A 26,236-nucleotide genomic window follows, 5' to 3' on the forward strand; every position below is an offset into this window, starting at 1 on the left:
CCCCTCCCTGACTGATCCCTACTGAACACTGTAATCTCCCCCTCCCTGACTAAATCCTACCCAACACTGCAATCTCCCTGACCCTAACTGATCCCTACACAACACTTTAATCTCCTCCTCCCAGACTGATACCTAACCAACACTGCACTCATCCCCTCCCTGACTGATCCCTACCCAACACTGCAATCAACCCCTCCCTCACTGATCCCCACCCAACACTGCAATATACGCCCACGGTAACTGATCCCTACCTAACACTGCACTCACCCCCTCCCTGACTGATCCCTGCCCAACACTGCAATCACCCGCTCCCTGACCAATCCCTAGTGAACACTGCAATCTCCCCCCCCTGACTGATCCAGAACCAACACTGTATCCTCCCCCTACCTGACTGATCCCTACACAGCACTGCACTCACCCCCGCCCTGATTAATTCCGACCCAACACGGCAATCTCCCGCACCCTGATTGATCCCTACCCAACACTGCAATCGCCCCCTCCCTGACTGATCCCTACCTAACACTGCACTCACCCCCTCCCTGACTGATCCCTGCCCAACACTGCAATCACCCGCTCCCTGACCAATCCCTAGTGAACACTGCAATCTCCCCCCGCCTGACTGATCCAGAACCAACACTGTATCCTCCCCCTACCTGACTGATCCCTACACAGCACTGCACTCACCCCCGCCCTGATTAATTCCGACCCAACACGGCAATCTCCCGCACCCTGACTGATCCCTACCCAACACTGCAATCACCCCCTCCCTGACTGATCCAGACACAACACTGCAATCACCCCCTCCCTGACTGATCCCCAACCAACACTGCATTCATCCCCTCCCTGACTGCTCCCTACCCAACACTGCCATCACCCCCACCCAGACTGATCCCTACCCAACACTGCCAATACCCCCACCCTGACTGATCCCTACCCAACACTGCAATCACCCCCTCCCTGACTGATCCAGACACAACACTGCAATCACCCCCTCCCTGACTGATCCCCAACCAACACTGCATTCATCCCCTCCCTGACTGCTCCCTACCCAACACTGCCATCACCCCCACCCAGACTGATCCCTACCCAACACTGCCAATACCCCCACCCTGACTGATCCCTACCCAACACTGCAATCACCCCCTCCATGTCCGATCCCTACCCAACACTGCAATCTCCCGCACCCTGACTGATGCCTACCCAACACTGCAATCACCCCCACCCTGACTGATCCCTACCCAACACTGCAATCACCCCCTCCATGACCGATCCCTACCCAACACTGCAATCTCCCGCACCCTGACTGATGCCTACCCAACACTGCAATCACCCCCTCCCTGACTGATCCCGACCCATCACTGCATTCTCCCCCTCCCTTCCTGATCCCTAGTGAACACTGCAATCTTCCCGTCCCTGACTGATCCCGAACCAACACTGTAATCTCCCCCTCTCTGACTGATCCCTACACAGCACTGTAGTCACCCCCGCCATGACTAACTCCTACCCAACACTGCACTGATCCCCTCCCTGACTGCTCCTTACCCAACACTGCTAACTCCCCCTCCCTGACTGATCCCTACCAAACACTGCAATCTCCCCCTCCCTGACTGAACCCTACGCAACACTGCAATCTCCCCCTCCCTGACTGATCCTGAACCAACACTGTAATCTCCCCATCCCTGCCTGACACGTACACAACACTGTATTCACCCCCTCCCTGACTAATTCCCACCCAACACAGCAATCTTCCCACCATGACTGATCCCGACCCAACACTGCAATCACCCCCTCCCTGACTGATCCAGACACAACACTTCAATCACCTCCTCCCTGACTGATCCCGACACAACACTGCAATTTCCCCCTCCCTGAATGATCCCTGCCCAAATCTGCCATCACCCCCTTCCTGACTGATCCCTACACAACACTACACTCACCCCCTCCCTGACTAGTCCCGAACCAACACTGCAATCACGCCCTTGCTGACTGATCCCTGCCCAACACTGCAATCTCCCCTCCCTGCGTGATCCCGACCCAACACTGCAATCTCCCCTCCCTGACTGATCCCTCCCCAACACTGCAATTTCCCCCTCCCTGACTGATCACTACCCAACACTGCAATCACCCCTTCCCTGACTTATCCCAAACTGGAACTGCAGTATACCCCTTCCCTGACTGATCCCTCAAGCAACAATGCAATCTCCCCCTCCCTGACTGATCCCTATCCAACACTGCAACCAGCACCTCCCTAACTGATCCCTCCCCAACACTGTAATCACCCCCTCCCTGACTGATCCCGACACAACTCTGCAATCACCCACTCCCTGACAGACCCCTACCCAACACTGCAATATCCCCTCCCTGACTGATCCCGACCACAATAATCTTCCCCTCACTGACTGATCCCTAACCAACACTACTATCTCAACCTCCCTGAATGATCCCTACCCAGCACTGTAATCTCCCCCTCCCCGACTGATAACTACACACCACTCTAATCTCCCCCTCCCTAAGTGATCCCTACACAACACTAAATTCACCCACTCACTGACTAATCCCTACCCAACACTGCAATCTCCCCCTCACTAACTGAACGCAAACCAACACTGCAATCACCCTCTTCCTGACTGATCCCTAACCAACACTACACTCACCTGCTCCCAGACTGATCCCTACGGAATACTGCAATCACCCCCTCCCTGACTTATCCCTATCCAACACTGCGCTCACCTACTCCCTGACAGATCCCTACCCAACACTGCAATCACCCTCTCCCTGGCTGATCCCTACCCAACACTGCAAATGCCCCCTCCCTGATTGATCCCTACCCAACACTGCAATCACCCCCTCCCTGACCGATCCCTACCCAACACTGCAATCTCACCCTCTCTGACTGATCCCTACCCAACACTGCAATCACCCCCTCCCTGACTGATCCCTACCCAACTCTGCAATCTCCCCCCTCCCTGGCTGATCCCTACCCAAGACTAAAATTGCCGCCTCCCTGACTGATCCCTGCCGAACTCTGTCATCTCCCCCACACTGACTGATCCCTACCCAACACTGCAATCACCCCCTCCCTGACTGATACCTACCCAACACTGCAATCTCCCCCACCCTGACTGATCCCTACCCAACACTGCAATATACGCCCACCCTGACTGAACCCTACCCAACATTGCAATCACCCCCTCCCTGACTGATCACAAACCAACACTGCACTCAACCCTCCCTGACTGGTTCCTACCCTACACTGCAATCTCACCCTCCCTGACTGATCCCTGCCCAACACTGCCATCTCCCCCACCCTGACTGATCTCTACCCAACATTGCAATATACGCCCACCCTGACCGATCCAAACCCAAAAATGCAATCATCCCTCCCTGACTGATCGCAAACCAACACTGCACTAACCCCCTCCCTGACTGATCCCTACCCAACATTGCAATCACCCCCTCCCTGACTTATCCCTGCTGAACACTGCACTCTCCCCCACCCTGACTGATCCCAAACCGATACTGTAATCTCCTCCTCCCTGACTGATACCTACACAACACGGTACTCACCCCCTCCCTGAACTAATTCCTACCCAGCACTGCCCTCTCCCCCATCCTGACTGATCCCGAAACATAACTGCCGTCTCACCCACCCTGACTGCTCCCTAACCATCACTGCAAACTCCCCCTCCCTGACTGATCCCAACCCAACACTGCAATCATCCCCTCCCTGACTGATCCCTGCCCAACACTGCCATCTCCCCCACCCTGACTGATCCCTACCAACTCTGCAATCTCCCCCCTCCCTGGCTGATCCCTACCCAACACTACAATTGCCCCCTCCCTGACTGATCCCTACCCAACACTGCAATCACCCCCTCCCTGGCTGATCCCTACCCAACACTGCAATTGCCCCCTCCCTGACTGATCCCTACCCAACTCTGCAATCACCCCCTCCCTGACTGATCCCTACCCAACACTGCAATCTCACCCTCTCTGACTGATCCCGACCCAACACTGCAATATACGCCCACCCTGACTGAACCCTACCCAACATTGCAATCACCCCCTCCCTGACTGATCGCAAACCAACACTGCACTCAACCCTCCCTGAATGCTTCCTACCCTTCACTTCAATCTCACCCTCCCTGACTGATCCCTGCCCAACACTGCCATCTCCCCGACCCTGACTGATCTCTACCCAACATTGCAATATACGCCCACCCTGACCGATCCATACCCAAAAATGCAATCATCCCTCCCTGACTGATCGCAAACCAACACTGCACTAACCCCCTCCCTGACTGATCCCTACCCAACATTGCAATCACCCCCCTCCCTGACTTATCCCTGCTGAACACTGCAATCTCCCCCTCCCTGACTGATCCCAAACCGACACTGTAATCTCCTCCTCCCTGACTGATCCCTACACAACACGGTACTCACCCCCTCCCTGAACTAATTCCTACCCAGCACTACCCTCTCCCCCATCCCGACTGATCCCGAAACATAACTGCCGTCTCACCCACACTGACTGCTCCCGAGCCATCTCTGCAATCTCGCCCTCCCTGACTGATCCCTTCCCATCATTGCAAACTCCCCCTCCCTGACTGATTCCTACCCAACACTGCAATCTCCCCCTCCCTGATGGATCCTTACCCAATATTGCAATCTCCCGCACCCTGACTGATCCCGACCCAACACTGCAATCACCTCCTCCCTGACTGATCCCAACCCAACACTGCAATATCCCCCTCCCTGACTGATCCCAAACAAACACAGTAATTTCCCCCTCCCTGACTGATCCCTGCCCAACACTGCCATCTCCCCCACCCTGACTGATCCTTACCCAACACTGCAATCACCCCCTCCCTGACTGATCCCTACTCAACACTGCAATATGCCCCTCCCTGACTGATCCCGAACAAACACAGTAATTTTCCCCTCCCTGACTGATCCCTGCCCAACACTGCCATCTCCCCCACCCTGACTGATCCTTACCCAACACTGCAATCACCCCCTCCCTGACTGATCCCTACTCAACACTGCAATATGCCCCTCCCTGACTGATCCCGAACAAACACAGTAACTTTCCCCTCCCTGACTGATCCCTGCCCAACACTGCCATCTCCCCCACCCTGACTGATCCTTACCCAACACTGCAATCACCCCCTCCCTGACTGATCCCTACTCAACACTGCAATATCCCCCTCACTGACTGATCCCTCCCCAACACTACTATTTCAACCGCCCTGAATGATCCCTACCCAACACTGTAATATCCCCCTCCCTGACTGATCCCGACACAGCACTGTAATCTCCCCCTCCCTGAGTTATTGCTACACAAGACTAAATTCACCAACTCACTGACTAATCCCTACCCAAGACTGCAATATCCCCCTCCCTGACTGAACGCTCGCTAACACTGTAATTACACGATCCCAGACTGATCCTTACGCAACACTGCAATCACCGCCTCCCTGACTGATCCCTATACAACACTTCAATCTCACCCTCTCTGACTGATCCCTACCCAACTCTGCAATCTCCCCCCTCCCTGGCTGATCCCTACCCAACACTGCAATCTCACCTCCCTGACTGATCCCTACCCAACACTACAATTGTCCCCTCCCTGACTGATCCCTACCCAACACTGCAATCTCACCCTCTCTGACTGATCCCTACCCAACTCTGCAATCACCCCCTCCCTGACTGATCCCTACCCAACTCTGCAATCACCCCCTCCCTGACTGACCCCTACCCAACACTTCAATCTCACCCTCTCTGACTGATCCCTACCCAACTCTGCAATCACCCCCTCCCTGACTGATCCCTACCCAACTCTGCAATCTACCCACTCCCTGGCTGATCCCTACCCAACACTACAATTGCCCCCTCCTGACTGATCCCTACCCAACACTGCAATCACCCCCTCCCTGGCTGATCCCTACCCAACACTACAATTGCCCCGTCCCTGACTGATCCCTACACAACACTGCAATCTCCCCCTCCCTGACTGATTCCTACCCAACACTGCAATCTTCCCCTCCCTGACTGATCCCTACCCAACACTGCAATCTCACCCTCCCTGACTGATCCCTATTCAACACTGCAATTACCCCCTCCATGACTGATTCCTACCCAACATTGCACTCACCCCATTCCCTGGCTGGTCCCTTAGCAACACTGCAATCTCCCTCCTCCCTGACTGATCCCGACCCAACACTGCAATCACCTCCTCCCTGACTGATCCCGACCCAACACTGCAATATCCCCCTCCCTGACTGATCCCAAACAAACACAGTAATTTCCCCCTCCCTGACTGATCCCTGCCCAACACTGCCATCTCCCCCACCCTGACTGATCCTTACCCAACACTGCAATCTCCACCTCCAGGACGTATCCCTACCCAACACTGCAATCTGCCCCCTCGCTGACTGATCCCTACCCATCACTGCAATCACCCCATCCCTGACTGATCCCTACATTTCACTGTACTCATCCCCTCCCTGACTGATCCCTCCCAACACCTGAAACTCCCCCTCTCTGACTGATCCCTGCCCCACACTGCAATCTCCCCTCCCTAACTTATCCCTACCGAACACGACAAACTCCCGCTCCAAGACTGACCCATCACCAACACTGCAGTCACCCCCTCCCTGAATGATCCCTACCCAACACTGCAATCTCCCCCTCCCTGACTGATCCCTACCCAACACTGCAATATCCCCCCTCCCTGACTGATCCCTACCCAACACTGCAATCACCCCCTCCCTGACTGATCCCTACCCAACACTGCAATCTCCCCTCCCTGACTGATCCCTACCCAACACTGCAATCACCCCCTCCCTGACTGATCCCTACCCAACACTGCAATATCCCCCCTCCCTGACTGATCCCTACCCAACACTGCACTCACCCCCTCACTGACTGATCCCTACCCAACACTGAAATCTGCTCTCCCTGACTGCTCCCTTCACATCATTGCAATCTTCCCCTCCCTGACTGATCCCTACCCATCACTGCACTCATCACCTTCCTGACTGATCCCTACCCAACAGTGCACTCACCCCCTCCCTGACTGATCCCTACACAACACTGCAATCTCCCCCTCCCTGACTGATCCCTCCCAACACCTGAAACCCCCCTCCCTGACTGATCCCTACGCCACACTGCAATCTCCCCTCCCTGACTGATCCCTTCCCAACACTGCAATCAACCCTTCCCTGACTGATCCCTACCCAACACTGCAATCTCCCCCTCCCTGACTGATCCCTACCCAACACTGCAATCTCCCCCTCCCTGACTGATCCCTACCCCTCACTAAATCCACCCCCTCACTTTCTCATCCTTATACATCACTGAATCAAACACTCCGTGACTGATGTGGACACAATAAAGTAATCACCCCCTTCCTGACTGATCCCTACCCACATTGAAATCTCCCTCTTCTGTTGTGATACCGACACACCTCTGCCCTCACAACTCCCCCCTGGAAGGTTACATCGAATGGAATCCAGGGGGCGTTGGTAAACTGCTACACAGTTGGCCTGATGGAAGGAAGCAGTGGATAATAGTCAGACTGGAGGCCTGTGACTCGTGGTGTGCCTCAGCGGTCATAGGATCATAGAATCTCTCCTCTGTGGAAACAGGCCCTTCGGCCCAACAAGTCTACTGGTCCTCTGAAGATTATTCCACCCAAACCCATTCCCCTACTTTATTACGCTACATTAACCCTTGACTAACGCAACTTACTTACACATCCATGAACACTATAGGCAATTTAGCATGGCCAATTTACCTGACCTGCACATCTTTGGATTGTGGGAGGAAATCGGAGCACCCGGAGGAAACCCACGCAGACATGGGGAGAATGCACAAACTCAGTTGATGTAGCATGGAGGCTCAGTGGTTGGCACTGCTGCGTCACAGCGCCAGGGACCCGGGTTTGACCCCAGCCTCGGGTGACTGTCTGTGTGGAGTTTACACATTCTCCCTGTGTCTGCGTGGGTTTCCTCTGGGTGCTCCGGTTTCCTCCCACAATCCAAAAATGTACAGGTCAGATGAATTGGCCAGGCGAAATTGCCCATAGTGCTAGGTGCATTCGTCAAGGGTAAATATGGGGCAGGGAGAATGGCTCTGGGTGGGTTACTCTTCAGCAGGTCGGTGTGGACTTGTTGGGCCAAATGGCCTGTTTCCATACTGTCGGAAATCTAACCCTAACAGGATCTAATCCACACAGAGCACCCTGTGAGGTTGGAATTGAATCCAGATCCACGGTGCTGTGAGGCAGCAGTGCTCACCACTGTGCCACTGTGCCACTGAGCTGGTCAGTGCTAGGCCCATTGCTGTTTGCCATCAATATCAATGATTTGGATGCGGGTGTTTAAGGCATGAATAGTAAGTTTGCAGATTACACTAAAATAAGTGAGGAAGGTTCTCAGCAATTGCAACAGGGCCTTCATCAGCTGGGGAATTGGGCTGAGAAATGGCAAATGGAGCTTAATATAGACAAGGACGAGATCTTGCACTTTGGAAAGTAACATCAAGACAGGGGTTTCATGGGGAATGGTAGGGCCTGAAGGAGTGTAGAGGAACAGAGGGACCTTGGATTCCAGGAGCACGGCTCTCTGAACTCAGGGAAACAGGGCAGTGAAGAAGTCTTTTGGCACATTGGGCCCTTCACCAGTCAGGGCATGGAATATCGAAGTTGGGAAGTTCTGTTGTAGTTGTGCAGGATGTTAGTGAGGCCGCACTTGGAATATTGTGATCAGTTTTGCCCACCTTGCTATCGGAAGGATGTTATTAAACTGGAAAGCGTGCAGAAGAAACTTATTAGGATGTTGCCAGAACTCAACTAGACAGATATAGAGAGAGGTTGAACAAGCAAGGACATTTTCTTTAGTGTGTAGGAGACTGAGGGGTGTCCTGAAAGAGTTGTACAAGATTATGGGAGGCATGGATAGGGTGAATGCACTCAGTCTTTATCCAAGGCTTGGGGAAACGAGGACAAAAGGGCATCAGTTTAAGATGAAAGGGGAAGATTAAAAGGGAACCTGAGGGACAATGCTTTTACCCAGAGGGTGGTACACATACGGAATGAACTACCAGTGCAAGTGGTCGAGGAGGATACATTTAATAACATTTAAAATGCACTTGGACAAATACATGGAGAGCAACGCATTGGAATGATATGGGCCAAGTGCAGGGAAACGGGGTTAGTGTGGATGGGCCAGTTTGGACCAAAGAGCCTGTCTCCATGCTGTCGAACTCTATGACTCTATGAACATACCCAGGTGTCCCATAATACAGAAGCGACCAAAGCAATAGGAACAAGAACCGGTGCAAATGTGAAACAGTCCTGCAGAATTTCACAGGAAGCCAGCCTAGCCTTGCAGTGAAGGGTTCCTGGTACAGGAGCTGTGGTGAGATGTCCATAGAGAACCGGGGAAGGAAGCTGGAAAGCTCACTCCACTGCCGATAGCCTGGAGGACCCCCGGCTGGGATAAGGCAGCTGGGAACACTCACCCCAGGGAAACCTACAGGCTGTGACCGAGCTTGGTCTCCGACACAATGAGCAGGACAGAAGGTTGCAGGAACATGGGACTACTCCAGTTCCAATTGGGAAGAGCCCAATCCAGTGAAAGGAGGGTCTCTGGGGATGGGGAAGCAGCCTCAGGTTACATTGACAATCTGGAAGGACAGTGTATGATCTCCAAGCAGCTGCATGTGTCCTGTACACCTGCAACACGGAGCAACACACATCAGGCCCCAGTAGGGGGTGTCAAGAGCAAATACAATCCCTAGGGAACCAGGACTCCTCCCAGAATGGGATGATGTGTGCCTTTGGGGTTCTACCTCCCCAGGGATATAACGACAGTCCCCACACTGACACATCCACACCCGCTCACAGATGGGGACTCCCACCGCCTTTCTCCCAGGTAACTGCACCTTTTGCCCCCAGCCCTGACCCACAGCCGAACTCAGAGTCCATTAATCCTGTGGTTACCCAGAGTCAAACAGCTGATGGTCTCACTCCATACACAACAGCCATTCCAGCCACCCAGCTGGTGGGCAGCACCAAAAAGGCCACTCTGTTTGATCCTGTCTCAAACACAGATACATTTTTGGATGAGACAGACTGACAGTCTGTCATACACGGACTGGATGCTGACAAACAAATTAAATTAATCACCCTGTGACTTTGTCCACCAGGCCATTCAGCCCTCCCTGAGGGACAACAGTGAGGGAGGGGCATCCATGATGAAATGAAGGCAGAGGTCCTCACTGCTCGAGAAAAGTCCCATTCCGGGTTAGTGACAAACAACGTAAATATTTGTTCCAGGAGAACACCCACACTAACATGTCTCACTGTCAGTTACAGCAGCTCACCAAGGGCTGGGTTAATGACAGCTGTAAGGATACTTTCGGTGGAGCACTGGCCTTGGTGCGAGAGATTCCAATTATCCCAAGTGACAATGTTAGGATGGGGATCTTTGATGTCGAAAGTATCAGAATTACATTAAAGAAGGTATTTGGATGGGTTATCATGATTCCCTCCCACATGCTGTGGAGATAGAGGGGACATTGACAGGGACCACACTTACGTAAATGTGAAGGAACAGGCCATACCATGGCATTCCCATCGCCTGTCATTAACGAATTCGGCTCCTCTCACATCAAGCTGTGGTCCTAACTGCACTCACCTTGATATATCTCGGGATCCCGGTGGTTAGGATTGCAGGCTGTAACAGATGGGTACGATCATGGTGAATAATGCCTGGATACACCCCCAGGGACTGGAAGGTAGATGGAACTCCCCGGGTGATCACCTTAGTTTCATTCATTTGCAGTGTTTGAGTGTTCCTGGCTGGGCCCAGTATTGATTGCCTGTCCGTAGCTGCTCGGGAGCTGGTTTTGATGGTGAGCTGCCTCCTGGAACTGTTGCAGGTGGTGGACCCACAATGTCCTTCGGGAAGGAATTCCTGGAGTTTGAGCCAGCAGGTCTCATTCACTTGCATTTATTCTGCTCAGTGGATGTTGACTATGCATCACAATTCTGTATGGATTCTCAGAACGGAATATGTTTTGTCAAAACAGTTAGGAGGACCACAGTCACTCAATAGTTAGCACTGTTACCTCACAGCGCCAGAGACCTGGGTTTGATTCCACTCCTGAGCGACTGTCTGTGTGGAGTTTGTACATTCTCTCTGCATCTGCATGGGTTTTCTCCCACTGTTCAATGGTGGGCATTTTTGACAGATTGCCCGTAGTGTCGAGTGATATTCAGGTTAGCTGGAATAGCCATGGGAAATGTAGGGTTTCACAGATATCATCAGGGGATGGATCTGAGTTGGATTCTCTTCAGAGGGTCATTGTGGACTCAATGGGCTGAAGGGCCTGTTTCTGCTCTGTAGGGATTCTATGGTATCACTTATCAGCCATATGACAATCAGTTTGACCAATGTACAAAATGGTTTTCGCTCAAATAGCAGGCTACTCTGACAACAAACATAACCAGCTTTTAAAATTAGGTTTGTAATTCATTGTATAAGCTTCTTTCTATTCAAAAGACTGGGTGGGGGAGGGGGAATGGGTGAAATGTTGCGGCCTCCTTGCTAAAACACAGATAGACAGCCAGGAGATGCTGGGTATATTGGACAAGTTATACTCCCAAATCACAAAAGCCAGACAGCAGCCAGATGGTTATCCCATCAGCATAATGTCAAAGGCAACAGTTCCCCTGGGCAGACATATCCCTAATAACGTCTCCACCAAACAAAGGAGGGCCCAAACAGGAAGGTACCGGGTCCTGCTACACAAAGAAACTGACAGGAACAAGCCATCCAAATGATTAGCAACGCTTCAAACTATTAACTGATTCTTTGAATTGGCCAGAAGTATAGAAAGTTCTGGGAAACCATCCAGAAATGAACAAAACCAGGGATCACATGCAGACTGATCTCTTGAATTTTCTGGAGGTTTTCTGAGGTGACCAACATGGCAAGGGACAGAGACCAGCTCACCATCCAGAGAGAGGGAGAGAGAGAGGGAGAGAGAGACAAGCTGAAGGAAACCTCAGGAGCATGGGACAGAGGGAGTGTGAAAAACCATTGAGAGAGAGAGAGCTGGAACCAACTGGAATACTGAGTGTCACCCCTCCAGTCTGTCCATGCTTTAACGCCTGTTTGTCTCAGTCTGACTTCCCCTTCTCTCTTTGTCCTTCTCTCTCCCTGTCTGTCTCTTTCTCTCAATCTGCCTTTCTCTCACACCCTCCCTCTCACTGTCTGTCTCTGCCCCATCTTTCTCTCATCCCCCTTCTCCATCCCCACTCGCTCTACCTCTCTCTCTTCTTCTCACCCTCCCTTTCTCTTTTTCTTTATTTCAGACCTGAAAGTGCTCACCCAATTTTGACCCCGTTAAAAACATTTGCCCCTCATTTTAACTCTCCTCAGAAATTTATTCCCTTCCCCAAAAACCTTCCCTCCCAAATACCTACCTTACCAACTGTGACCCCCTCAAATATTTTGCTGCCCCCAACATTGCTGTGATCCCCACTCCCTGGGGCAGAGGGAAATGAGTGGAAAAGTGTGGAGCTGGAAAAGCCCAGCAGGTCAGGCCTGACCCATCGACTCTCCTGGCTGACCTGCTGTGATTCCCCAGCTCCACACTTTGTAACTCTGACTCTCCAGCATCTGCAGTCCTCACTTTCTCACACAGGTAAATGAGTCTGGGTTGACTGACTCGCCTGTAACGATTTTAATGTACAGGAAGATCCCAGTCCGAGAATTACAGAAGGTTTACATCACAGATGGAGTCCTTTCTGCCCATCATCCCCCCTCCCCCATTAAATGATCCTGGACCGGTTCAGGATCCTCAGGATTGGCCCCTGAATGGCCTCATTGACTATCCTTCCTGTGGAGACCTCTTCACAACCCTGTCTCAGATTTTGCATCACATGTTATCCCTCCCTCCATCTCTCTCTGACAACAGCCCCTCCTTTCTCCAGCAACCCCAAAACTCCATCAAACCCTCCCCCTGTCTCTGGCTGTCCCACTCTCTCCTTGTCTCCCACTCTCCCCCTTCCAATGCAGACTCACAGTCCCTGGGCTGGAGGACATAGTGCAGAGACTAACTCACCTTTTGACTGACTGCAGTAATGCACAACAAGATCCCACTCTGAAACCGTCGCCAAGTACACACACTGTCCTTCTCCCTCCATATATGCCCTTCTCACTTTCTGTCTCTCCCTGTCTCTCTCACTCTGTCCTTTTCTCACTCCACCTCCCTGACTCTTACTGCCCATTTCTCTCTCTCCACTTTCTCCATCTCCACTCTCTCCATGTCTTTCTCTCTTTTTATCACTCTCCCTTTCTCTTTCTCTTTTTCTTTATTTCAGACACACTCAGAAAAGTACTTCATGTTCCTTCCACTCACCCCCTCCCCACAGTGGGTGTAAAACCTAGGAGAGACCAGGCACTGAGGCAAGCTCTTCCCAATGCCCCTTCCCCCAGTCGCTAGGACAGAGCAGAGGGATCCAGGGAGAAAGAGGGAGAGCAACTACACGAGAGAAAGAGAGATGGATGTACAGACAGTGAGAGGGAGGGAGAGAACAAGAGAAAGACAGACAGGCAGAGGGGGGTAGAGGAAGTGAGAAGAACTGGGAGAGAGCAGACAGAGACAGAGAGAGAGAGAGAGAGAGAGAGAGAGAGAGAGTTAAACTCCAGGAAGAGAAATACAATGTCAGACAGATACAAGGAGAAAATGGGAGGAGAAAGACAGGGAGAGTTCAGGCAGACAGCAAGACAGAAATCCCAGGGAGAGATATAGGACAGAGAGAGAGAGGAGTTACAACAGCAGAGAGATAGAGCTGAGAGAGTGGGGTGGTAGTGGGGGCTATGATGTTGCTAGAGTGATGTACAGACAGGAATAGCAAGATCCCACAGAGCTGAGAGACAGATGCAGAGAGAGATGAGTTTTGTGAAAGACTGAATGATTAAGCATTCCTGAAAAACCTGGTGAGGTGACAAAGGGGGAAGGGAATCTACTGGGAAATGTAAACAGGACAGAGATGTGAAGGATGGTGAGGAATAGAGATTGAAGGAAAGATGTGGGAGAGAGAACTGGGAAAAACAAAAACAGACATGAGAGCTGCAGAGAGAGAGGGAAGGAGTGAAATCTGTGGGATCAGATCCCTCTCTAGCATTATGCTCCTTTGTCTCTCCCCGTTTCCACAGACGGCCTGAATCCCACAATTTGTGTGTATGTGTATGTGTATGTGTGTGTGTGTGTGTGTGTGTGTGTGTGCTCTCGTCTGATAATTCCTTATCGCAGAATAATTTGATTCTCTGTCTCTGTACTGTCCAGGTTTCAGCTCCCAAATCAATACTAAATCATTCACGATTCTATTGAATAGTAGAGCAGGCTCGAGGGGCAGAATGGTCTCCTCCTGTTCCTATTTCAGATGGTCTTATGTTCTTAACACCACCTCCCAGCTCTTGGTCCCCACACTGGAGGTTACGACTCCACAAGGCCCTGATCTGTAGAGTGCTGCACTCTTCCGTGAGTCTCGGAGGGAACCAGCCTGATTTCGATTGGAGTTGCAGCCTCTCAGTGAGAAGTGAAATCTCCTCGAGGTTCCCCTCAGTCTCTCACTGTAAGGTGGAGCAGGCCAGTCTCGGGGAAGCAAACAGCAGGCCCGGTCTACCCTGTCCTCCAGCTCCATTTCAGAAGGCCACATGGGAGGGGCTTGTTTCCTTCATCAGCTTCCCGTGCTCTCCCTTCTGGGTTAAGGTGGGGGCCGAATGGCCTTGCTCCTGGCTCTTCTTGAGGTGCAGGCTGGCAATGATTGGGTTATACACGGCATGCCCCTGGAGTGAGGTTGGTTAGCTCAGTTGGCTGGTCAGTTAGCTTACCACACTAGCTAAAGTTACTCTGAAGGACTCTCCTTCCCAACCTCTCCCCTCAGTTGGGCCATAGTGACCCTCTGATTAAATCCCCACCAGACCCCACTCTGTAATGAGGAGCTGTCCCATGCTCTGGTAAGACTACGGTGACATTACATTGGTTTGTACCTGGAGCACTGTGTGCAGGACTAGTCACTGCATTGCCAGAGGGATGTTAGTGTGTGGGGAAGGTTTACTGGATGAATCCCCACTGGAATGAACAGCACTCTCTTTCCCCCAGTTAATTCACTCTTGCAGCCTTTGTGTCTTTGGAGACACGAGGACCACCTCACCTGAAATAGCAGCTGGATTTTATATTCATGGGCACCTGATAAGATTGGCTAGTTTACACACACACACACACACACACACACACACTCTCTCTCTCTCTCTCTCTCTCTCTCTCTCTCTCTCTCACAAACACTCACTCTCTCAAACATACACACACTCTCACTCCCTCAAACACATACACACACACTCTCTCACAAACACACACTCAGACAGACACGTACAAAAACACATAATCCCTCTCTCACACACACAGACACACAGAGATACGCACACATGCACTCTCTCTCACACACACGGACAGACACTCGCTTTCTGTGTCTCTCTCTCACAGAGATAAGCACACAAAACCACGGTTACTGTACAAACGTGGAGGAAGGTTCAATGGAGAGGTCACTTTCCAAGGACTGAACCCTGATCTCGCATGATGACTGCTCCAGGGAGACAAACAGCAACTGCAAATGAATTGTTGGATCTTCCTGTGCACCGCATCTTGCATCGATAGCATTGGTCTGTTTGGGTGCCTGCTTTTCTAGAGAGTCTCCAAGCATCAAGTGACCATACATTGACAACAGTTTTTCTCCAATCCATGTTTAAGACACATGGTGATGTTATTTTTCACTGATTGTTTAAAAAGATCTGAATCTTTTAAAATGGACGTGGCCTCCATCCCAAACCATTTCCACAAGCCACGCTGACCATCCCTAATCAATCCTTGCTTTTCCAAATCCATGTAAATTGTCTCTCAGAATGCTCTCCAACAGCTTACCCACCACTGACCTCAGGCTCACAGCTCCATAGTTCAATGGCTGTTCCTTGCAGCCTTACTTCAATAATGGCCCATCATTAATCACCCTCCAGTCTTCAGGCACCTCACCCGTTGTCACTGATCGGTCCATCTGACAAGCCCATCTCCATCCTTCTGTAATCTAAGGCTATCATCCTCAGTATTTATCACCCAACCAATCTTCATATCATTCATGAACCCAATGATTAACCCTCCACCATTCAAATCTAAATCTTTTCTATCAACCACATCAGTAAGACCCCAACAGTGAGACATGAACAGACAGAGATTTCTAATTGGGCCATCACTGTCTGTTTCCTGCCACTCAGCATTCTGCGCCAAATTCCTTGGATCTTGAGTTTTTATGTTCACTATCAGTTTCCAGTATGGATCCTGATAAAAGCCTTACTGACCTCCAAGCAGGCGACAGGAAAGTATTGCCCTTATTTAAACACCTGGTCACCTCCTTAAAAAGTGCAATCCCATTGGTCAGACCCGACCCCTCCTTAACACAACCATTCTGACTGGTCTTCATGAACTCCAGTCTCTTTAAATGCTGATTAATTCTATCTCCCAAAATTGCTTCCAACAGACGTCCCACCCACGATATTAGCCTGACTGGCCTGGAGCTGCCTGATATATCTCATGCTCCTTCTTGAATAACAGTACCACATGGTCAGTCCGACGACACCTCTCCTGTGGCCAGAGGGGATTTGAAAATGTTTGCAAGTGTACCTGCTCCTTCCTCCATCACCTCATTTGGTAAACTGAGATAAATTTCCACCGTCTTTGGAGATTTATTGGGTTGGAAGAAGGCCAGACCACTCAGAATCATCTCTCTCTCTATATATGCTAATTCATTTAATTGTATCAAGGAGCATCTTCACAATTTCATATCAACCCTGTCCCAATGAGCACTGACAAAATGAATCCATTCACTGTAGCCTCTGGGTCCATGCACAAATTCTCACTGTGTTCCACAACTTACTCTTTCTGTCATTATCAATTCACGATTAATGTCACTGTAAGGTACTTTCAGATTTTTATTTCCTCTCTTAGCACTCCTCTGTCCCAGGTAATTCGCCTGCGATACGATTTGGAGGAGTGTGGATTAGCATTGGGAAGCTAAGAAATGAGGAACACCCGACTGTGCTGAGTGTGGGGCAGTGGGATTCATTTGGGATGAGCACATGGAAGCTGAGGAATAAACCTCAGTCCTGCAGCATGAAAATATACAATTGAGCTGGCAGGTCAGTCACACGAAACGAAAACTTGATCCCTGGGAAAAGAGGGTGGTAACCAAATGAAGGCGGTCTGTTTGAACACAGCCTCTGGAATCTGAACGTGGGGATCATTGCTGAGCAGGGTTTGTAGGAAGCAGAGGCAGAAATATACTGAACAATTTCAGATATTCCTCTTAGACCACAAGACATGGGAGCAGAAATTAGCCCATTCAGCCCATCTGATAGTGTGGCACTCACTCAGTCCTGCCTCTCTTACGATGCAGGTATCCCCCAGACTGATGCGCTGACAGTGCAGCACTCCCTCAGTCATGATCCTCTGACAGTGCAGCACTCCCTCAATACTGACTCTCTGACACTGCAGCACTCCCTCAGTACTGACCCTCTGACAGTGCAGCACTCCCTCAGTACTGACTCTCTGACACTGCAGCACTCCCTCAGTGCTGTCTCTCTGACACTGCAGCACTCCCTCAGTACTGACCTTCTCACAGTGCAGCACTTCCTCAGTACTGACCTTCTCACAGTGCAGCACTGCCCCCAGATTGACCCTCTGACATTGCAGCAATCCCCCATTACTGACCCCCCTGATAGCGCAGCACTCCCTCAGTAGTATCCTCTGACAGTGCAGCATTTCCACAGTACTGACCTTCCGACAGTATGGCACACCTGCAGTGCTGACTCTCTGACAGTGCAGCCCTCCCTCAGAACTGACCTTCTGACAGTGCAGCACTGCCTCAGTACTGACCCCCTGACAGTGCATATCTCCTACAGTACAGTCCCTCCGACAATGCAGCTCTCAACAGTACAGACCCTCCGACATTGCAGCACTCCCTCAGTAATGACCCTCTGACAGTGCAGCACTCCCTCAGTACTGATCCTCTGACAGTGCAGCACTCCCTCAGTACTGACCCTCTGACAATGAAGCACTCCCTCCGTACTGACCCTCTGACATTGCAGCACTACCTCAGTCCTGACCCTCTGACAGTGCGGCCCTCCCTCAGAACTGACCCTCCGACAGTGTGGCACTCCCGCAATACTGAGCCTCTGACAGTGCAGCGCTCCCTCAGTACTGATACTCTGACAGTGCAGCACTCCCTCAGTACTGACCCTCTGACAGTGCAGCACTCCCTCAGTACTGGCCCTCTGACAGTGCAGCACTCCCTCAGTACTGACCCTCTGACAGTGCAGCACTCCCTCAGTACTGACCCTCTGACAGTGCAGCACTCCCTCAGTACTGATCCTCTGACAGTGCAGCACTCCCTCAGTACTGACCCTCTGACAGTGCAGCACTCCCTCAGTACTGACCCTCTGACACTGCAGCACTCCCTCAGTACTGACCCTCTGACAGTGCAGCACTCCCTCAGTACTGACCCTCTGACAGTGCAGCACTCCCTCAGTACTGATCCTCTGACAGTGCAGCACTCCCTCAGTACTGACCCTCTGACAGTGCAGCACTCCCTCAGTACTGACTCTCTGACACTGCAGCACTCCCTCAGTACTGATACTCTGACAGTGCAGCACTCCCTCAGTACTGGCCCTCTGACAGTGCAGCACTCCCTCAGTACTGACGCTCTGACAGTGCAGCACTCCCTCAGTACTGGCCCTCTGACAGTGCAGCACTCCCTCAGTACTGACCCTCTGACAGTGCAGCACTCCCTCAGTACTGACTATCTGACACTGCAGCACTCCCTCAGTACTGGCCCTCTGACAGTGCAGCACTCCCTCAGTACTGACTCTCTGACACTGCAGCACTCCCTCAGTACTGACCCTCTGACAGTGCAGCACTCCCTCAGTACTGACCCTCTGACAGTGCAGCTCTCCTACAGTACAATCCCTCCGACATTGCTGCACTCAACAGTACAGACCCTCCGACATTGCAGCACTCCCTCAGTAATGACCCTCTGACAGTGCAGCACTCCCTCAGTACTGATCCTCTGACAGTGCAGCACTCCCTCCGTACTGACCCTCTGACATTGCAGTACTCCCTCAGTCCTGACCCTCCGACAGCGCCGCCCTCCCTCAGTACTGACCCTCCGACAGTGCGGCACTCCCTCAGTACTGACCCTCTGACAGTGCAGCGCTCCCTCAGTACTGACTCTCTGACAGTGCAGCACTCCCTCAGTACTGACACTCTATCAGTGCAGCACTCCCTCAGTACTGACCCTCTGACAGTGCAGCACTCCCTCAGTACTGACCCTCTGACAGTGCAGCACTCCCTCAGTACTGGCCCTCTGACAGTGCAGCACTCCCTCAGTACTGACCCTCTGACTGTGCAGCACTCCCTCAGTACTGGCCCTCTGACAGTGCAGCACTCCCTCAGTACTGACACTCTGACAGTGAAGCACTCCCTCAGAAATGACCCTCTGACAGTGCAGCGCTCCCTCAGTACTGATCCTCTGACAGTGCAGCACTCCCTCAGTACTGACCCTCTGACAGTGTGGCACTCCCTCAGTACTGACCCTCTGACAGTGTGGCACCCCCTCCGTACTGACCCTCTGGCAGTGCAACTCTCCCTCAATACTGTTCCGATGACAGTGCAGCACTCCCTCAGTACTGACCCTCCGACAGTGCGGCACTCACTCAGTACTGACCCTCTGACAGTGCAGCGCTCCCTCAGTACTGACTCTCTGACAGTGCAGCACTCCCTCAGTACTGACACTCTATCAGTGCAGCACTCCCTCAGTACTGACCCTCTGACAGTGCAGCACTCCCTCAGTACTGACCCTCTGACAGTGTGGCACTCCCGCAATACTGAGCCTCTGACAGTGCAGCGCTCCCTCAGTACTGATACTCTGACAGTGCAGCACTCCCTCAGTACTGACCCTCTGACAGTGCAGCACTCCCTCAGTACTGGCCCTCTGACAGTGCAGCACTCCCTCAGTACTGACCCTCTGACAGTGCAGCACTCCCTCAGTACTGACCCTCTGACAGTGCAGCACTCCCTCAGTACTGATCCTCTGACAGTGCAGCACTCCCTCAGTACTGACCCTCTGACAGTGCAGCACTCCCTCAGTACTGACCCTCTGACACTGCAGCACTCCCTCAGTACTGACCCTCTGACAGTGCAGCACTCCCTCAGTACTGACCCTCTGACAGTGCAGCACTCCCTCAGTACTGATCCTCTGACAGTGCAGCACTCCCTCAGTACTGACCCTCTGACAGTGCAGCACTCCCTCAGTACTGACTCTCTGACACTGCAGCACTCCCTCAGTACTGATACTCTGACAGTGCAGCACTCCCTCAGTACTGGCCATCTGACAGTGCAGCACTCCCTCAGTACTGACGCTCTGACAGTGCAGCACTCCCTCAGTACTGGCCCTCTGACAGTGCAGCACTCCCTCAGTACTGATCCTCTGACAGTGCAGCACTCCCTCAGTACTGACCCTCTGACAGTGCAGCACTCCCTCAGTACTGACTCTCTGACACTGCCGCACTCCCTCAGTACTGGCCCTCTGACACTGCAGCACTCCCTCAGTACTGACTCTCTGACACTGCAGCACTCCCTCAGTACTGACCCTCTGACAGTGCAGCACTCCCTCAGTACTGATCCTCTGACAGTGCAGCACTCCCTCAGTACTGACCCTCTGACAGTGCAGCACTCCCTCAGTACTGACTCTCTGACACTGCAGCACTCCCTCAGTGCTGACCCTCTGACAGTGCAGCACTCCCTCAGTACTGACCCTCTGACAGTGCAGAACTCCCTCAGTACTGACCCTCTGACAGTGCAGCGCTCCCTCAGTACTGACCCTCTGACAGTGCAGCACTCCCTCATTACTGGCCCTCTGACAGTGCAGCACTCCCTCAGTACTGACACTCTGATAGTGCAGCACTCCCTCAGTACTGACTCTCTGACACTGCAGCGCTCCCACAGTGCTCTCTCTGACACTGCAGCACTCCCTCAGCACTGACCCTCTGACAGTGCAGCACTCCCTCAGTACTGACTCTCTGACACTGCAGCACTCCCTCAGTACTGACCTTCTCACAGTGCAGCACTGCCCCCAGATTGACCCTCTGACATTGCAGCAATCCCCCATTACTGACCCCCCCGATAGCGCAGCACTCCCTCAATCGTATCCTCTGACAGTGCAGCATTTCCACAGTACTGACCTTCCGACAGTATGGCACACCTGCAGTGCTGACTCTCTGACAGTGCAGCCCTCCCTCAGAACTGACCTTCTGACAGTGCAGCACTGCCTCAGTACTGACCCTCTGACAGTGCAGCTCTCCTACAGTACAATCCCTCCGACATTGCTGCACTCAACAGTACAGACCCTCCGACATTGCAGCACTCCCTCAGTAATGACCCTCTGACAGTGCAGCACTCCCTCAATACTGATCCTCTGACAGTGCAGCACTCCCTCCGTACTGACCCTCTGACATTGCAGTACTCCCTCAGTCCTGACCCTCCGACAGCGCCGCCCTCCCTCAGTACTGACCCTCCGACAGTGCGGCACTCCCTCAGTACTGACCCTCTGACAGTGCAGCGCTCCCTCAGTACTGACTCTCTGACAGTGCAGCACTCTCTCAGTACTGACACTCTATCAGTGCAGCACTCCCTCAGTACTGACCCTCTGACAGTGCAGCACTCCCTCAGTACTGACCCTCTGACAGTGCAGCACTCCCTCAGTACTGGCCCTCTGACAGTGCAGCACTCCCTCAGTACTGACCCTCTGACAGTGCAGCACTCCCTCAGTACTGGCCCTCTGACAGTGCAGCACTCCCTCAGTACTGACACTCTGACAGTGAAGCACTCCCTCAGAAATGACCCTCTGACAGTGCAGCGCTCCCTCAGTACTGATCCTCTGACAGTGCAGCACTCCCTCAGTACTGACCCTCTGACAGTGTGGCACTCCCTCAGTACTGACCCTCTGACAGTGTGGCACCCCCTCCGTACTGACCCTCTGGCAGTGCAACTCTCCCTCAATACTGTTCCGATGACAGTGCAGCACTCCCTCAGTACTGACCCTCTGACAGTGAAGCACTCCCTCAGAACTGACCCTCTGACAGTGCAGCACTCCCTCAGTACTGACCCTCTATCAGTGCAGCACTCCCTTTTTAGTGACCCTCTATCAGTGCAGCACTCCCTCAGTACTGACCCTCTGACAGTGCAGCACTCCCTCAGTACTGACCCTCTATCAGTGCAGCACTCCCTCTGTACTGAACCTCTATCAGTGCAGCACTCCCTCAGTACTGACCCTCTGACAGTGCAGCACTCCCTCAGTACTGACCCTCTGACAGTGAGGCATTGCACGTATACTGACCCTCCCACAGTGTGGGGCACCTTCATACTGACTTTCAGATGATGCGGCACATTCTCTGATCATTCAGTACTCCCTCAGAACTGACCCTCTGACACTGCAACAGCCCCTTGGCCCTGCGCCCCTGACGGTGCTGCAATCCCTCAGTACTGACCCTCTGACAGTGCAGCACACCTTCAGCACTGCTCCTTTTACACTGTAGCACACCCTCAGAAATGACGCCCTGACACAACAGCATTCCCTCAGTACTGACACTCTGACACTGCAGCACTCTCTTTGCACTGACATTTCTACAATGTGGCATTCCCTCAGTACTGACCCTCCGACAATGTAGCCCTCCCTCAATACCGATGCGCTTACAGTGCAGCACTCCCTCGATACCGACCCTCCGATAACGTGGCATTTTCTCAGTACTGACTCTCCGACAGAGCAGAACTCCCTCAGTACTGACCCTTTGGCAGTGCAGCTCTCCCTCAGTACTGACCCTCTGAAACAACACTCCCTCAGAACTGACACACTGACCGTGTAGCGCTCCCTCAGTAATGACCCTTTGAGTGTGCATCACTCTCTCAGTACTGACCCTCTGGCAATGCAGAAATCACTCAGTACTGACTGTCCGACACATAGTGTGGTGCTCCCTCAGTACTGACCCCCTCACAGTGCGGTGATCCCTCAGTACTGACCCTCTCACAGCGCAGTGATCCCTCAGTACTAATCCCCTCAGAGTGTGGTGCTCCCTCAGTCCTGACCCCCTCACAGCGCGTTGATCCCTCAGTACTGACCCCCTCAGAGTGTGGTGCTCCCTCAGTACTGACCCCCTCACAGTGTGGTACTCCCTCAGTACTGACCCCCTCACATCACGGTGATCCCTCAGTACTAATCCCCGCAGAGTGTGGTGCTCCCTCAGTACTGACCCCCTCACATCGCGGTGATCCCTCAGTACTAATCCCCTCAGAGTGTGGTGCTCCCTCAGTACTGACCCCCTCACAGCGCGGTGGTCCCTCAGTACTAATCCCATCAGAGTGAGGTGCTCCCTCAGTACTGACCCCCTCACATCGCGGTGATCCCTCAGTACTGACCCCCTCGCAGTGCGGTGATCCCTCAGACTGACCCCCTCACAGCGCGGTGATCCCTCAGTACTGACCCCCTCACAGCGCGGTGATCCCTCAGTACTAATCCCCTCAGAGTGTGGTGGTCCCTCAGTACTGACCCCCTCACATCGCGGTGATCCCTCAGTACTAATCCCCCTCAGAGTGCAGTGCTCCCTCAGTTCGAACCCTTTCACAGTGCGGTGCTCCCTCAGTAGTAACCCTCTCACAGTGCGACACTCTGACAGCATGGCCATCCATTAGTACTGACCATCAGAGAGTGCGCACTTCATCATTACTGACCCTCTCACTGCACAGCAATCCCTCCGTCCTGACTCACTGACAATGCAGCACTCCGTCCATACTGACCCTCTGACAATGCAGCACTACCTCCACACTGATCCTCTGTCAATACAGCACTCCCTCCACACTGACCCTCTGACAATGCTGCACTCCCTCCACACTGATCCTCTGATAATGCTGCACTCCCTCCACACTGATCCTCTGATAATGCTGCACTCCCTCCATACTGACCCTCTGACAATGTAGCACTCCCTCCACACTGATCCTCTGACAATGCTGCACTCCCTCCACACTGATCCTCTGACAATACTGCACTCCCTCCACACTGATCCTCTGTCAATACAGCCCTCCTTTCACACTGACCCTCTGACAATGCTGCACTCCCTCCATACTGATCCTCTGACAATGCTGCACTCCCTCCACACTGATCCTCTGATAATGCTGCACTCCCTCCACACTGATCCTCTGATAATGCTGCACTCCCTCCATACTGACCCTCTGACAATGCAGCACTCCCTCCACACTGATCCTCTGACAATACTGCACTCCCTCCACACTGATCCTCTGTCAATACAGCCCTCCTTTCACACTGACCCTCTGACAATGCTGCACTCCCTCCATACTGATCCTCTGTCAATACAGCACTCCCTCCACACTGACCCTCTGACAATGCTGCACTCCCTCCACACTGATCCTCTGACAATGCTGCACTCCCTCCACACTGATCCTCTGATAGTGATGCACTCACTCAGTACTGACTCTCTGACAGTGTGGAAGTGGCCCTATACTGACCCTCCGACAGTGTGGCCCAATCTCAGGACAAAACCTCTGACAGTACAGCACTCCATCATAACTGATACTCTGACAGTACAGCACTGCCTCAGTACTGACTCATTGACAGTGTCGCACTCCCTCAGTACTGACTCATTGATAGTGAAGCACTCCCCCAGTACTGACCCTCAGGCTCGGTCCTGCTCCTCTGACAGTCCAGCAGTGCCTCAGTACTGACCCTCTGACAGTGTAGCACTCTCTCTGTACTGACCCTCTGACAGCGTAGCACTCTCTCTGTACTGACCTTCTGACAGTATGGTGCTCCCTCAGTACTGACCCTCTGTAATTTTTGACCCACCCTTAGCTTCTTCATTACGCTGATTTGAACAGAGGTAAAGAAACAGAGTTAGTGACCATCCACCGTCACCCTGTAATAAAACTTATTTTCAAATGTGGCTTGTATGTGATTCCCACAGCCTCTAATAGTTGCCTGGAAGGTGGGGGTGGGGTGTACTCTCCTGCTGCAGTCCTTGGGTGTCCCACAGTGATGTTAGGGAGGGAGCTCCAGGAGTTTGACCTGAACCATGTAAAGAGCTCTCTTACTGGAGTGCCCTTTTTAAAGTTGGGAAGTTATTATAGACCAGGAGGACCCGAGAGCTGCTGTCTTGTCAGGGAGAGAGGCTGGTGGGTCACACACCTCAGGTGAGAGGCGAGGTTGAGAAGCTGGGGCCTTCATGGTAATTTCAGACATGATAGAGATTGAACCAACAATGTTGGCATCACGAACCTGTTAGCTGTGGTAACAGACCCCCCTTTGTAGCAGAGGGATTCAATCCCTTTAATAGAGCAAGCTGGAGAATTCAACACTAAAATCAATCTGTACGGACGCACTAGAGACCTGAAACATCAATACAGAGATTGCTGAAGAAGCTCAGCATGTCCAGCAGCATCTCTGAAGGGAGAGGGAGAAAGAGACAGAGAGAGAGTTCACCTTTCAATCCAGTGATTTCTGCGGGAAAGTTCCTTCAGAACAGACCGTTTTGAGGAAGAGTCACTTGGAATGCGAATTGTTCCTCTCTCTCTTCACCGTTGCTACCTGCTGAATTGTGCTGAATTTCCCCACCATCTGTTTACTTGAGAACTTGACCTGATCCAAGCGTCACTGAGTAATTCAGTCTGTGTTCAATGCCCTGAGGCTGCTTCTGCTGAAAGTTGACAAACAGGTTTAAGGCTGTGTAAGGTATTGTATTCGGAGGGCGGGCTACATGGGAGAACAGATACAGAACAAAGGCACACGGAAATGTTAGGTCTGAGCTGTTCCTTCTGAACTAATATCACAAAGTTACATTGATCAGGATCTTTGTGAAGTGCCTTTGTCAAGTGACCCTTCCTCAAAACCCTGAGATTGGGCCACACTGTCAGAGGGTCAGTATCGGGCCACTTCCACACTGTCAGAGAGTCAGTACTGAGGGAGTGCTGCACTGTCAGAGGGGTCAGTACTGAGGGAGTGCTGCACTGTCAGAGAGTCAGTACTGAGGGAGCACCACACTGTCAGAGG

The 26,236-nt window shown here is 52.4% G+C and overlaps 1 long non-coding RNA gene across 1 annotated transcript in view; it reads right to left on the bottom strand.

The window, feature by feature from the left end:
* LOC140471684 (uncharacterized) overlaps positions 1 to 25,868 on the bottom strand; it is a 104,351-nt gene extending 78,483 nt beyond the window's left edge. Inside the window, exon 1 of the long non-coding RNA XR_011957167.1 lies at positions 25,670 to 25,868. This is a non-coding gene — a long non-coding RNA (uncharacterized lncRNA). The remainder of the gene's footprint in view (positions 1 to 25,669) is intronic.
* Between the last annotated feature and the right edge of the window lie 368 nt (positions 25,869 to 26,236).

Source organism: Chiloscyllium punctatum, unplaced genomic scaffold (assembly GCF_047496795.1).
Source record: "Chiloscyllium punctatum isolate Juve2018m unplaced genomic scaffold, sChiPun1.3 scaffold_153, whole genome shotgun sequence".
Lineage (NCBI taxonomy): Eukaryota > Metazoa > Chordata > Chondrichthyes > Orectolobiformes > Hemiscylliidae > Chiloscyllium > Chiloscyllium punctatum.